The 13,269-nt window shown below is 43.2% G+C and overlaps 1 protein-coding gene and 1 long non-coding RNA gene across 3 annotated transcripts in view; both read right to left on the bottom strand.

Annotated features, from left to right (window-relative positions):
• LOC110367879 (interferon-induced very large GTPase 1-like) overlaps positions 1-13,269 on the bottom strand; it is a 95,406-nt gene that overhangs the window by 32,082 nt on the left and 50,055 nt on the right. The window lies entirely within an intron of this gene.
• Positions 10,134-12,101, bottom strand: LOC118566393. The gene is made up of 2 exons (XR_004932983.1): positions 11,499-12,101; positions 10,134-10,424 (listed from the first exon to the last, which is right to left on the bottom strand). It is a non-coding gene; the product is annotated as an uncharacterized LOC118566393 (long non-coding RNA).

A 13,269-nucleotide genomic window follows, 5' to 3' on the forward strand; every position in this document is an offset into this window, starting at 1 on the left:
ATCAAGTTCATCTCCTGTTTCTCTGCCTTTACACACAAACTCCCGCAGATAGAGAGGGACGGATTATTGAAAGCCTTAAATTAGTAGTTTTCCTCAGCATTTTTCCCTGCCTAATACCAAATTTATCACCAAGATCATGTCTCGTGGATTTCCCTGTGCTACCAAGCCAGTTGGATATCAACTCTGTTTTCTGGACACGGCTTAGACTGTTCTCATCACCTTGATCTGGTCCTGTCCCACGGATTAGTCTGCTTTTTTCTTCCCACCTGTGTATGACCCACGCCAGTCCATTGGAACTGATTCCTACCCACGTCATCCTGCTGATCAGCGCCTGCCAATTATGTGCTGCTGTGTGCTCTTCACCTCCTCGCACCTCAGCCTCCTCCTGTAGGTTTTCCTGCCTTCACCATCTTTGATCAGTCCCATTTCAATAAACCTTTTAAAGTTCAACACTGGTTTTTGAATATTGGGTTCTCTGTCATCTGGCTCATTTCACATGACAGTTCAGTTGCCACCAAATAGGCCAAAGCTGGAATTTCACCATAAGCCTGCTTCAACCAGGGTCTCTTTACAAAATATCAAACAGAAGGCCCAAATAGATAATCAGAAGAGAGTCCAAGGGACAAGGACCACTTGCAAGAAAAATATGGAATTAGCTGATACAGTTGAAAACAGCTGATAAAAACAGTAAGTAATACACTGAAATACAATAATCTCTATGCCCATTCACAATTGAAGACTTCACTAGTGTTATACCAGAAGCTGATTGAATATGATTATTATTATTAATTATAATTTTGTATTATACTTTTAAAGGGGAAGTCCGGTCAACAAGGAAAAATCAGGGTATCATTAGCTATAACTAAAACTAATACGTTTGTGGTTATTTAATGAACTTATCTTTAATCAATAAGAAAATAAAAACATAAATTGTTGTCTGAATCACTGTGTATGGGGGCTGACATTACTGCCCATATTTGGGCAGTAAGGAGCGTTTGACATCACATCCTGGGGCGTGGAAAAGCGGAAGCGGCGACAGCATTTCTCTCCGCTTTCCATGCAAAGTCAATAGGAGCCGTTCTACATAGCTGCGATCATCAATAATTTTTTCGGATTTCCAGAGGACTTCACCGCTGACATTCCCAAGAGCTATTGGTGAAGCAACAATGCCCACGTGCATGGCCATCGGATGTTTCAACACAACTGGTAAAAGTAGAAAAAACATTGCTTATTTCAACTTCCCGATTCATGAGCCACCAGGCTCGTTGCTGGTTTGCCAACTTGAAGAGAGCGGATTTGCCATCTAACTTCTGGCCAGAGAGAAAACACGTCATATGCAGTGACCATTTTGAAGAAGAATGTTTTGAACATGACATGAGAGCGAGGATTTTCAGTATATTTTAGAATTTTTTTATTTAGAATTTGCGGGGATGGTCACCGAGCAGAGGGGCGGAGGGATACCACATGTGATGTGGTATCCCTCCGCCCCAGCATGTGCTGGAACGCTTCTATATTTTAATATTTATACAATAATGACCACCTGCCCTATTTACTAGAGGGCAGATATAACTCAAGTCACTTGAGCACGATCTCTCCTCCGCTGTGTGTGTGTGTGTGCGCTCTGCTGCAGCGCCGGCAAAGCCGTGCTGCGGCGGAGCGCGCACACACACACACACACGCGTGTATACATATATACTGTAGGACCCGACTGAGTTTGCACTGGAAATGGGTACGCTGGATTCCATCAAAAGTCCGGTTTCTGTCAAGAAACTCTTCTAAAAAAATCCATATCGCTATCAGATGATGATAGCTCCACGGAACTCTCATCACTGTCACTAAGTACTTCATCACTCTCTGCTTCGTACAGAGCACCAGTCGTCGCCATCTTGGAAAACAGTGCGCCGTGACAAACAGAGCGTTGAAACTTGCTCAACTGCGGGTCCACTGAGTGACGTCAAAAAATGGGAGGTGACAGTACTATTCTTGACCAAGATGGATTCCTCCACATAAACATGATTAAATGAAAATTATTCATAATTAAAAAAAACGTATAATTTTATGCACAGTATGTAGTAGTTTTATATTTAAAGTACTTTCAGCAGTTTGAATTCTGATTTTGACCGGACTTCTCCTTTAATAATAAGTCATTCAACTCAAATAGTAGCTATAACAAATATGATTCAAATGGTAGTGATGCTAGAGCTATAAGCTTGTAATGATTTATACTACTAATGCATTTATTAATTAGCTGTTATGAACTCAGTTGTGCTGGAACAAAATGATCTGATCTGGTTCTGACTGATCAGATTTATCCAGCAACGGTGACGACTCAACTTATAACTGCAATTAGAGTTTAAACCGTTACCCTTTTTATCACCAATCCAATGAAAATGTCTCTGTGTTAATATCGGATGTTAACTCCAAAAGGAGGTAATTCTGAATAACCATGCAACTGTGAATTGGAATGAACACAAACAATTACTATTCCACAGTTGTTTTTATTGAACCAAAGGCAATTCCCTGTTACAGTAATTCTCTGATTCAACCACCTTGGAATTCTACTCGCTACTAAACTAAACATGCAGAATATATGTGGAAATAAAAGTCAAAAGTTGATTAAAATGAGAGGTAGCAAATCTTAGTTCAACTCACAGTTGTTTAAACATCACATTCAAGACGTCGGCATTGGACGTCGCAACATTGAAAAGCAGAAAACCACTTTGAGGATCCAGACGGACGCCTCAATGTTTTCACAACAGCTAGCTATAGTTTAGCTAGGCGACAGTTTAGCTATGTTACACCCTTCCAAGATGGCGACTATGATGTTAGAAATGTTAGAAAGGCGTATGAGTAGAATGTAGAAATGGGATGAATGTTGGTCCTGGGAGCGTCATGCACAGCTAGACAGTCTGGGACACAAGGCTGGAACACAAGGTCATCAGATAGCACCCAAGTGGTGACACATTATTTTACTGACGACATGTTAGGAAGCGTACAGCCCTTGCATGGGCGTGTACCTAGACTTCTTTATAATGCTTAAGAAATGATCAGTCGGGGCTCTTGCCACATTCATTGCCGTTGCGTCATGTTCGATCAGGAGTCCATCAGCGCTGATGTGTCTGTAAAACCATTCTTCTGTCTTTTAGATTAAATATGGTAAAATATAATTACGGTTTGAAGAGTCTTTTTATTACGACAGAAGTCTACAATGCAAACACCACATTATCATATAAAAGAACCAGGGGAGGCCGAGAACAGGTCGATACCTGAACAATGACGACACGTGACCCTTATGCATCACCTTGCATGATGCGTAAGGGGAGGTCTTAATGACGTAACCACGCTTACGCTGATGTGGTACCTCACTCAGAGAGGGAGCGGCTTGGCTGAGGAGTTTAAAGAAAGACCGCAAATTGAGTTTTAACAAAAAGATTGAACCTGCTGATGAGAGGACAGGAGAAAGCAAAGAGAGCGAGAGAAAAAGATGGAAAAATCGGCTCACGCGGAGCCACTTATAAAGCACAAATCAACACAGCCAAAATCACTTTCAAAATGCATGCACATACAAACAGAAAATATTTAGCAATTAAAACACTCCGTCTTGGAGTAAACAAGAATTAACTAAGTTCCTACTTCTGCCCAGGCACTAAAATAATACCACCCTATGGGTGAAAAGAGAAATAAAAGGGGAAATTCCCGTTTACTTGTGTTGTCTCCGGGGAAGTCCCAGAGCACTCCAAGTCCGCGGCATCCTGAATGCGCTTCGGCGGACGCAGGTGTCGGACAGCGGGGAACAGGAGGGGAAGTCCCTTCGCCTTTCTCGTTCTCTGGGCGTTCAGACGCTTTGTTCGGCCAAAACAAAAGCATGGTCCTCTTTCGATCACCGGGAGATAACGGCTCTCAGTCTTTGATCAGAGGAAATCCAAAAGTACTTTTTAGTCGACCTCCAGTCATCCCTCAACCTCATCCCTGTGTGAACAGGCTTGTTCACACAGGGATGAGGTTGAGGGATGAAAGAGACAGCGGTTCATAGTCTAATCAGCTTGTGGCTTTTGAGGAGCTGGTGCTACGAACCTGGGAGCGACAAAGGTGAGGGTGTTACAGTTTTTATAGGTTGCTTTGACGCAGCAATCAACTCAAAACCCACATTTTTCAAAACAGTTAACGCAGAGACCTAAACAGTGGCACCAATCGTCAAAATGAAACATTTTGTTTGCAAAAGGTTACAACTCTGCCAAAACTTTGGCCCTCAAACAACACAACTTGCACACAAATGTTTGAGCCCTTCCAATCATTCGTTACACAAGGGGCAACAAAATACCACACTCAATGTGAATCAGTGGAGCATTGCTGGTTCATTGTAGCCAGTGACTGTAGCAGCTTACATGTCAGTGTCATTTGTAGTCAAATTTGCCTTTTTGCAAAAAATGGATCCAGAAGCAAATATGTTTTGATGCAAATTTTATTGATTCTTCATTCTTTTTTTTCCAGATAAACAAATGAAATATTCCAAAAAATGAAAGATTCCAACAGAAAATACTAGGGCTGTTTGTTCCTTCTAGTCCAGGGGTCGGCAACCCGCGGCTCCGGAGCCGCATGCGGCTTTTGATGCATCTGATGCGGCTCATCTGTTGAAAACAATTATGTCGCAGAGCTGTGTACCTCATGCAGGCAGTCGTCAGTGCTGGCTGACGAACATTCCTCACCAGTTGGTGGCAGTAATGCGCACTGAAAAGATGTTTGCCAACTGCCAATAAACTCAAGAAGAAGAAATAATGCTTGCGAGTGGCTGCAGAGCGAAATAAACAGTGAGCGCAGAGAAGGCGGCATTTTTAGATGCTGTTTTTTTTGTAGTAAATTCTACAAATGACAAGGGGACCCCGGTGACACGGGACCTAAAATAACATGGAGTCATTGATGAGGGTGAAGAGAGCTAAACAGCAGGGTAAGAGTCGTTTCTATATCTGACGTTTGTTAATTTTCAAAGTGAGGAAAAGCGAACTGTGCTTGGCTCGAGGCTGTGAGCGGAGTCCTGCGCAGCTGAAGTCGAGCTTCAGGTGCCGCCTGAACGTCTGATAGCTCGTCTAATGTAGCTGTTAGCTGGTTAATGACAGGAGCTCGTTTACGTGCGTAACTATCCTGGATGTGATTAAAATGTGTTCGGATTAAAAGAAAAGTATTCCGAAAGTACCGTTTATATGGAATGAAAATCAAATAATCCAACCATGACGTGCGTTTACTCGCACCAAGCTTTATTCAAAATAAAAACTCTGTCATTAGCAGAGTTGATGATTTCCATAAAACAACAGTAGAAGTTTTGTACTTCGTACGGAAAAAAAAAGAGGCAAAGATGCGTTGGTTCTGCTCCCGGTCCATTATGTCGCAAAAAATGTGTTATATGCAGTGTCATTTAATTTAAAATTTCAAAAGGGTTTTATGGCTCCCAGTATTTTCTTTACTTTGTGAAACAGGTCCAAATGGCTCTTTGAGTGGTAAAGGTTGCCGACCCCTGTTCTAGTCCGTTCTGTCCTGACGAATAGGCCACATGGCCTCATCTACGTCACATTCAATATTTTTGCTTGCGATGCACCTAGGGAAAAATCTTCTTGCATGCCTGATCCATCCTTGACATGCCTCTGCATCTACATCTTGTGCAGCAGCAGACATTGCATTGAGCAAGGGCATCTGCTCATAGGGGCAGTGATCATATACTTTCCATCGCCATGCACTGAAGAATTCCACTATAGGAATAGATAGAGATGTATATACTGTATAGCAGCAATACTTGCTCTCCCGTCGAAAAACTCTTACCATGGATGCAACCTTGTTTCTATTGAGAAAAGTTTGGACTCTTTGTCCTGCCCCGCTAAGTGAAAGGCCATGATTTACCACATGATCAATCACAGTTGCCCAAATTTCATCTGCAACATGAGTCCTTCCAGCTACACTGCCACCTCGTACACGGACTCCTCTTCCTCATAATCTTCTTCCCCTGACCCATCTACCTCTTACTCTGACTCTCATCTGCCTTAGACCATCCATGCTTGCAAAGAACAACACACAACATGGCACCTTTTACAAAAAGCCTGCAAAGTGACTGTAAATTGAAAAATTGTGTAAAGAGGTGTCAATCAGGTGCTTCAGTGATTTCATTCTGATCAAGAAGTTTCCAAGAGCTTGGAACATATAGTTTCTGTTTTGCTACCAAAGCTAAAGCAATGGAGTTTGGACTGCATGAATGACATCTGCGTTAACTGTTTTGCAAAAGGGTGGGGAAAATGAGTCAAACCAATGGGAATGGGTTAACTCATTTGCAAGAAGTGTGTTTTGCTCTGCAGAGATGGTGATGCTGAAAACTGAGAGGTTGCCAGTTTCTTCAAACAGGTCAAAGCAACCAATAAAAACTGTAATCCTGGTTTGCAACTGTTTGATCTGCTTGTATGCTGCATACACCATTGCGGTGGTGATGGCCCATCCAAATACAAGGAGAACCACAAATAATGGCCTTAATGTGAGTGTCGGTCGACTCTGTAGCTCTAGGGAAGCGAAGCAGAGGGATCGAGCTCAACTCTGATGGAGTGAGACTGAGTTTAATCAGCTGGGTGCCTGCAAGTAAAAGCTGTCTTTCAAAGCCGACATCAATGCTGAAATTGTATATCTTAAAGACATCTATTATTTCAATCTCTGCTGCTTGTAAGATAACAGGGCTTATGCCTCTGGGGTGCTAACGAGCCAGCTTTTAGGCCCCTTTCAATTTTGGCTTCCACACCAGCATCTTTAAGGGTCATTCTAGCCTGACAGTTTTGTTCAGGGGATTCATTCCTTAGACCACACAGGTAATTGGTAACGTCTCTGATAAATGGATTGCTTGGACATACCCAGTGGCTGTCCTTGGTTTTGGTACACAAATCCAAATTAGGGACTAAATAAAGTTTGGGGTCAGCATAATGATAGGCTAACATTGAGGGGGTTTGTAGGTGTACATGGGTCTCACCTTGCCAAAAACCGACATTCAATACTGATTTAAGCCTATACAAGTTAGCTCTTTCAATGATGGGAAGGTTTAGCATAAATCCTATCTCCAAGTTGTCAGGATTTACAAATATTAGAATTGCACTACCTAGGCTGTGCGCCAGGTGTGTTTGTGGTGGTTGCAGGATTTGACTAGAGGCAGATTTGAGAACCTTTTCAACCAAATCTACTGGTACCAGGTACGGAAGAATCCGTCCTTCAGCAAGGCTATTTATGGATGAACTAACCTCTGAATTAATGAGGTCCTGAATTAAATCTCTAACAACCTGAGTATACATCATGTCATTCTTTACCACTTCTGTGAGCGTTTCCAAAGCATGCATGGTGTTATTGTTGAGTTTGAAATTATAGACGTGAAGTTATGTATGGACATTTGTTTAATTAGTGCATGTTTAAAATGTCCTGTGTCGGTTCGTGGCCTTTTGAGGCTGGAGTTTCAGCAGGAATGATGACAAAGTGGCAGTATGTGGAAGCAGCAATAAATTTATTTGTTGGTAGCAGCATTCACTCTGCCAACCAACTAACAACCAACCTCCAACCAACTCGTTTTACAGACACAATCACTGCCTTAAATACCCTCTGCTGATTAAGGGTCAAACCATTCTGCACTAAACAATTTACTATTAACTTTACCTATAAAATACAATATTTACATAATACAAATACACATACACATTCCCACCTATTTTTATAAATATTTTATCTTTTAAACCCACACCTAAAAACCCCTTAAAACAAATGTGCAAAAGTTCCCCCCTGCTTTTCCCATGGTCTCTCCCGGAACCTATAAATGGTGTCTGGACCCCCGGGGAAGCATTTGTCCAAACACCCTGGAGAGGACATAGAAAACAGGTAAGTCACCAACTTCTAACACTTTGTTTAGTCTCACACTTCTCACAGATTCTACACCACCATTTGCTTAAGTTTCCTGACAGTAGACCTTAGCTCTAAATAACAATTCTTCTTTTCACAGAGCCCACACCATTTCCCAATGAGGAGCAGCTGTGCAGAACCTGAACAAAAGGCTACATGCTAATTATTAAAATATCCAATAAATATTCAATAAATAGTTAAAACTTCTTGTGTGCAAATGGTTATTTCTGTGCAAAGTCATGCTTAAAGTGCTGTGCAAAACAAAGTGCTAATTAAGGTGCAAGTTTACAGTGCAAAAGTATTCTTAAAGTGCAATACCAGTTACTTTTCCTAAAAACAGTCCCAGTAATGAAGGCCTCTTCATTACATTTCCCCCCTCTTCTTTTCAAAGCACAGTATCTCAATCCTCTGTTATCCTAGACAAACAGTCAGCAACCACATTAGCCTTCCCTGGTTTATACTGAACCGTGAAGTCAAAAGGCTGCAGAGACAGGTACCATCCTGCAATGCGGGTATTGGCATCTCTCATACGTCTTAACCACTGAAGAGCTCGATGGTCGGTCTCCAGAATGAAATGACGTCCCAGAAGATAATACCTTAGGGCTTCGATGGCCCACTTCATGGCCAAGCATTCTTTTTCCACCGTTGAATATCTTCTCTCCCTCTCAAGCAGCTTCCGACTCAAGAACACCACCGGTCGTCTTTCACCATCCACCTCTTGTTGAAGGACAGCTCCAAGGCCCACTCCTGAAGCATCTGTTTGCAAGATGAATGGCTTGCTGAAGTCTGGGCTTTGTAGAACTGGATGTGTACATACTGCTTTCTTGAGGTCTTTAAATGCTTGATCACATTCTTCTGTCCAGCGCACTTTGTTGGGGGCTGACCCCTTTGTTAGGTCAGTCAGTACTGCTGATCTCTCTGCAAAAGAAGGTATAAATTTCCTGTACCAGCCCACCAAACCCAGAAATCCTCTCACCTTTTTCTTCGTGGTGGGAACTGGGAAGGACTGGATTGCCTCCATCTTTCCAACTTGAGGCTTTATCTTTCCAAAGCCAATGACAAAGCCCAAGTACTCTACTTCCCTCTGGGCTATGGTACACTTTTTAGGGTTAATCGTCAGCCCAGCCAGTCGGATGCAGTGTAGCACCTCCTGTAGATGAGTCACATGCTCCTCCCAAGACTTGCTATACACCACAACGTCATCCAAATATGCCGCAGAAAATGCTGACACATCTCTCAGTACATGATCCATCAAACGTTGAAATGTTGCTGGTGCACCCTGAAGCCCAAATGGCATGACTTTAAATTGGTACATACCAAAAGGTGTTTTAAACCCGGTCAGCTCTCTCGCCTCTGGTGCCAAAGCCACTTGCCAGTATCCTTTGCACAAATCCAGAGTCGTGATGAAGTTTGCTGAACCAACTCTCTCCAATAGGTCATCAACCTAGTGGACTCCTCAATTATTCCCAAATCCATCATCAGTTTTAGTTCTTTTTCCAACACTGGCACCAACCGCTCTGGGATACGATAACTCCTTTGACGGCTTGGTGCATCCTCCTTCAGCCGAATCTTGTGTTGAACCAGTGACGTGAATCCTGGAGTTTCTCGAAAGAGCTGGTTCAACCTTCAGGGGTCTGAAGCGGCGTCGATACGTGTCAGCAGTGATCTCATACTTGGCTAGAATTGCTTCTTTCACCTTGTCATAGTTCTCAGAGTCTGCAATATCCATGAGAACGTAGGCTGTGCGAGCTTTTCCTGTCAATAGGGGGACGAGGCGAACCGCCCACTCATCTCTGGACCAACGACACACCTGGGCCATCCTCTCGAACGTTGTCAGAAAATGTTCAATGTCGTCCTCCAAGGATAAGGGAATAAACTTTGGCTCCATTGTGGACCTGGAACCATGGGCCACCTGGACATCACCCCGATCAACTTCATGGACCTCAGATGTGGTGGGGGAAGGTTGTGCTTCTGATAGGTCAGGTTTGTCAAGTATAGAATTTACTTGAAGTTGAATTTGTTGAAATTGGTGTTGCATGCTTTTCCACCTTTGCTCCTGACGAACGAAGTCCTTCTCCAACTTCTGGTCTCTGGCAGCTTGAGAATGCACCAGAGATTTCACCAGCACTGCCAACTCCTCCAACTTGTCCCCAGGGTCGGTTACTGTCATGGCTTCCAGATCAGTTGAAGCTCCAACTCCATCATCAGGCACCTCCTCTTGGCCTGGCTTTTTTCCACCTCTCGTCATCATTTTCCCACTGAGCGTGGCAAATCCCACTCCTGACACCACTTGTCGGTTCGTGGCCTTTTGAGGCTGGAGTTTCAGCAGGAATGATGACAAAGTGGCAGTATGTGGAAGCAGCAATACATTTATTTGTTGGTAGCAGCATTCACTCTGCCAACCAACTAACAACCAACCTCCAACCAACTCGTTTTACAGACACAATCACTGCCTTAAATACCCTCTGCTGATTAAGGGTCAAACCATTCTGCACTAAACAATTTACTATTAACTTTACCTATTTACCTATACCTATAAAATACCTATATAATTTCAAAGCCGACATCAATGCTGAAATTGTATATCTTAAAGACATCTATTATTTCAATCTCTGCTGCTTGTAAGATAACAGGGCTTATGCCTCTGGGGTGCTAACGAGCCAGCTTTTAGGCCCCTTTCAATTTTGGCTTCCACACCAGCATCTTTAAGGGTCATTCTAGCCTGACAGTTTTGTTCAGGGGATTCATTCCTTAGACCACACAGGTAATTGGTAACGTCTCTGATAAATGGATTGCTTGGACATACCCAGTGGCTGTCCTTGGTTTTGGTACACAAATCCAAATTAGGGACTAAATAAAGTTTGGGGTCAGCATAATGATAGGCTAACATTGAGGGGGTTTGTAGGTGTACATGGGTCTCACCTTGCCAAAAACCGACATTCAATACTGATTTAAGCCTATACAAGTTAGCTCTTTCAATGATGGGAAGGTTTAGCATAAATCCTATCTCCAAGTTGTCAGGATTTACAAATATTAGAATTGCACTACCTAGGCTGTGCGCCAGGTGTGTTTGTGGTGGTTGCAGGATTTGACTAGAGGCAGATTTGAGAACCTTTTCAACCAAATCTACTGGTACCAGGTACGGAAGAATCCGTCCTTCAGCAAGGCTATTTATGGATGAACTAACCTCTGAATTAATGAGGTCCTGAATTAAATCTCTAACAACCTGAGTATACATCATGTCATTCTTTACCACTTCTGTGAGCGTTTCCAAAGCATGCATGGTGTTATTGTTGAGTTTGAAATTATAGACGTGAAGTTATGTATGGACATTTGTTTAATTAGTGCATGTTTAAAATGTCCTGTGTCGGTTCGTGGCCTTTTGAGGCTGGAGTTTCAGCAGGAATGATGACAAAGTGGCAGTATGTGGAAGCAGCAATAAATTTATTTGTTGGTAGCAGCATTCACTCTGCCAACCAACTAACAACCAACCTCCAACCAACTCGTTTTACAGACACAATCACTGCCTTAAATACCCTCTGCTGATTAAGGGTCAAACCATTCTGCACTAAACAATTTACTATTAACTTTACCTATAAAATACAATATTTACATAATACAAATACACATACACATTCCCACCTATTTTTATAAATATTTTATCTTTTAAACCCACACCTAAAAACCCCTTAAAACAAATGTGCAAAAGTTCCCCCCTGCTTTTCCCATGGTCTCTCCCGGAACCTATAAATGGTGTCTGGACCCCCGGGGAAGCATTTGTCCAAACACCCTGGAGAGGACATAGAAAACAGGTAAGTCACCAACTTCTAACACTTTGTTTAGTCTCACACTTCTCACAGATTCTACACCACCATTTGCTTAAGTTTCCTGACAGTAGACCTTAGCTCTAAATAACAATTCTTCTTTTCACAGAGCCCACACCATTTCCCAATGAGGAGCAGCTGTGCAGAACCTGAACAAAAGGCTACATGCTAATTATTAAAATATCCAATAAATATTCAATAAATAGTTAAAACTTCTTGTGTGCAAATGGTTATTTCTGTGCAAAGTCATGCTTAAAGTGCTGTGCAAAACAAAGTGCTAATTAAGGTGCAAGTTTACAGTGCAAAAGTATTCTTAAAGTGCAATACCAGTTACTTTTCCTAAAAACAGTCCCAGTAATGAAGGCCTCTTCATTACATCCTGATTGAACATGCACCTGTCCTATTTAATGCTATGCATTGTTCTCTTCGACGGGGGCGGAGTTAGGCTCCGTTTCCTGTGAGGAGAGTTTGGTGGACGGTTTAATTTGGTTCGCATGAACCTATTTGTACTCTAGACTTTGCACGCTGGCTTCTAGGTTCTTTTGAGCCCACGCGAAAGTCGTTCGGAGATGGTGTTTTAAATCGGTGACGTACTGGTGTGCCGTGTAGGCAGTTGTCACACTGACGTCTTCGGGCTGGTAGATGAGATGCAGGGGAAGGGTCATTTGTCTCCCTGTCATCATCTCAAAAAGTGTCACCCATGTGGAGCATGGTGGAGCGGATTAGCATTATGACCAGGGGAAGCTTTATGTCCCGGTCCATGGCTGCTGACATGTTCCTTTTACATGCGGACCACGGTGCGGTTCATTCGCTCCACCTGTCCCGATGACTGTGGGTAATAGGGGATGTGGAATTTAACTTCCATGCCCAACATGTCGAAAAGCGCGGTCATGACTTTTGATGTGAAATGCGTTCCTCTGTCCGAGTCGATGGACAGGGGAAGGCCCCACCGGCTGAAAACGTGATTTAGCAGCAGGACTGCAGTGGTGACAGCGGTGTCATTCGGTGCCGGCAAACATTCAACCTATTCTGTGAAGCTGCATGTTATTGTCAAAAGATATTTGTTACCTCTTGACGATTTGGGGACTGGACCGCTCCAGTCAATCTGCAAATGTGACCACGGAAATGTAACCCCCCAATCCCTGAACAGGGACTGCGGATGCGTCAGCTTCTGGCATAACATTAATTGGCGTCGCTGGGTGGGCTTCGGCGGACGCAGGTGTCAGACAGCGGAAACCAGGAGGGGAAGTCCCTTCACCTTTCTCATTCTCTGGGCGTTCAGACGCTTTGTTCGGCCAAAACAAAAGCGTGGTCCTCTTTCGATCACCGGGAGATAACGGGGAGATAACCGCAGGTGTACAGAATCCCCGTCAATGCGCCTCCTCATTCAAGGGAAAGGGCCTGTTAGGTATTTAGGGGAGGAGGGAGGTTGTGGTTGCGTGGCCCGTACAAGTTACATTGGCCCCATCTCCCGGTGCCTGCCTCGGTGCTCTGGGGAGACGGGTCTTTGGCTCTTCACAACAACTGTTAAGCATTTTCT

This window comes from Fundulus heteroclitus, chromosome 16, assembly GCF_011125445.2.
Source record: "Fundulus heteroclitus isolate FHET01 chromosome 16, MU-UCD_Fhet_4.1, whole genome shotgun sequence".
Taxonomy (NCBI): Eukaryota; Metazoa; Chordata; class Actinopteri; order Cyprinodontiformes; family Fundulidae; genus Fundulus; species Fundulus heteroclitus.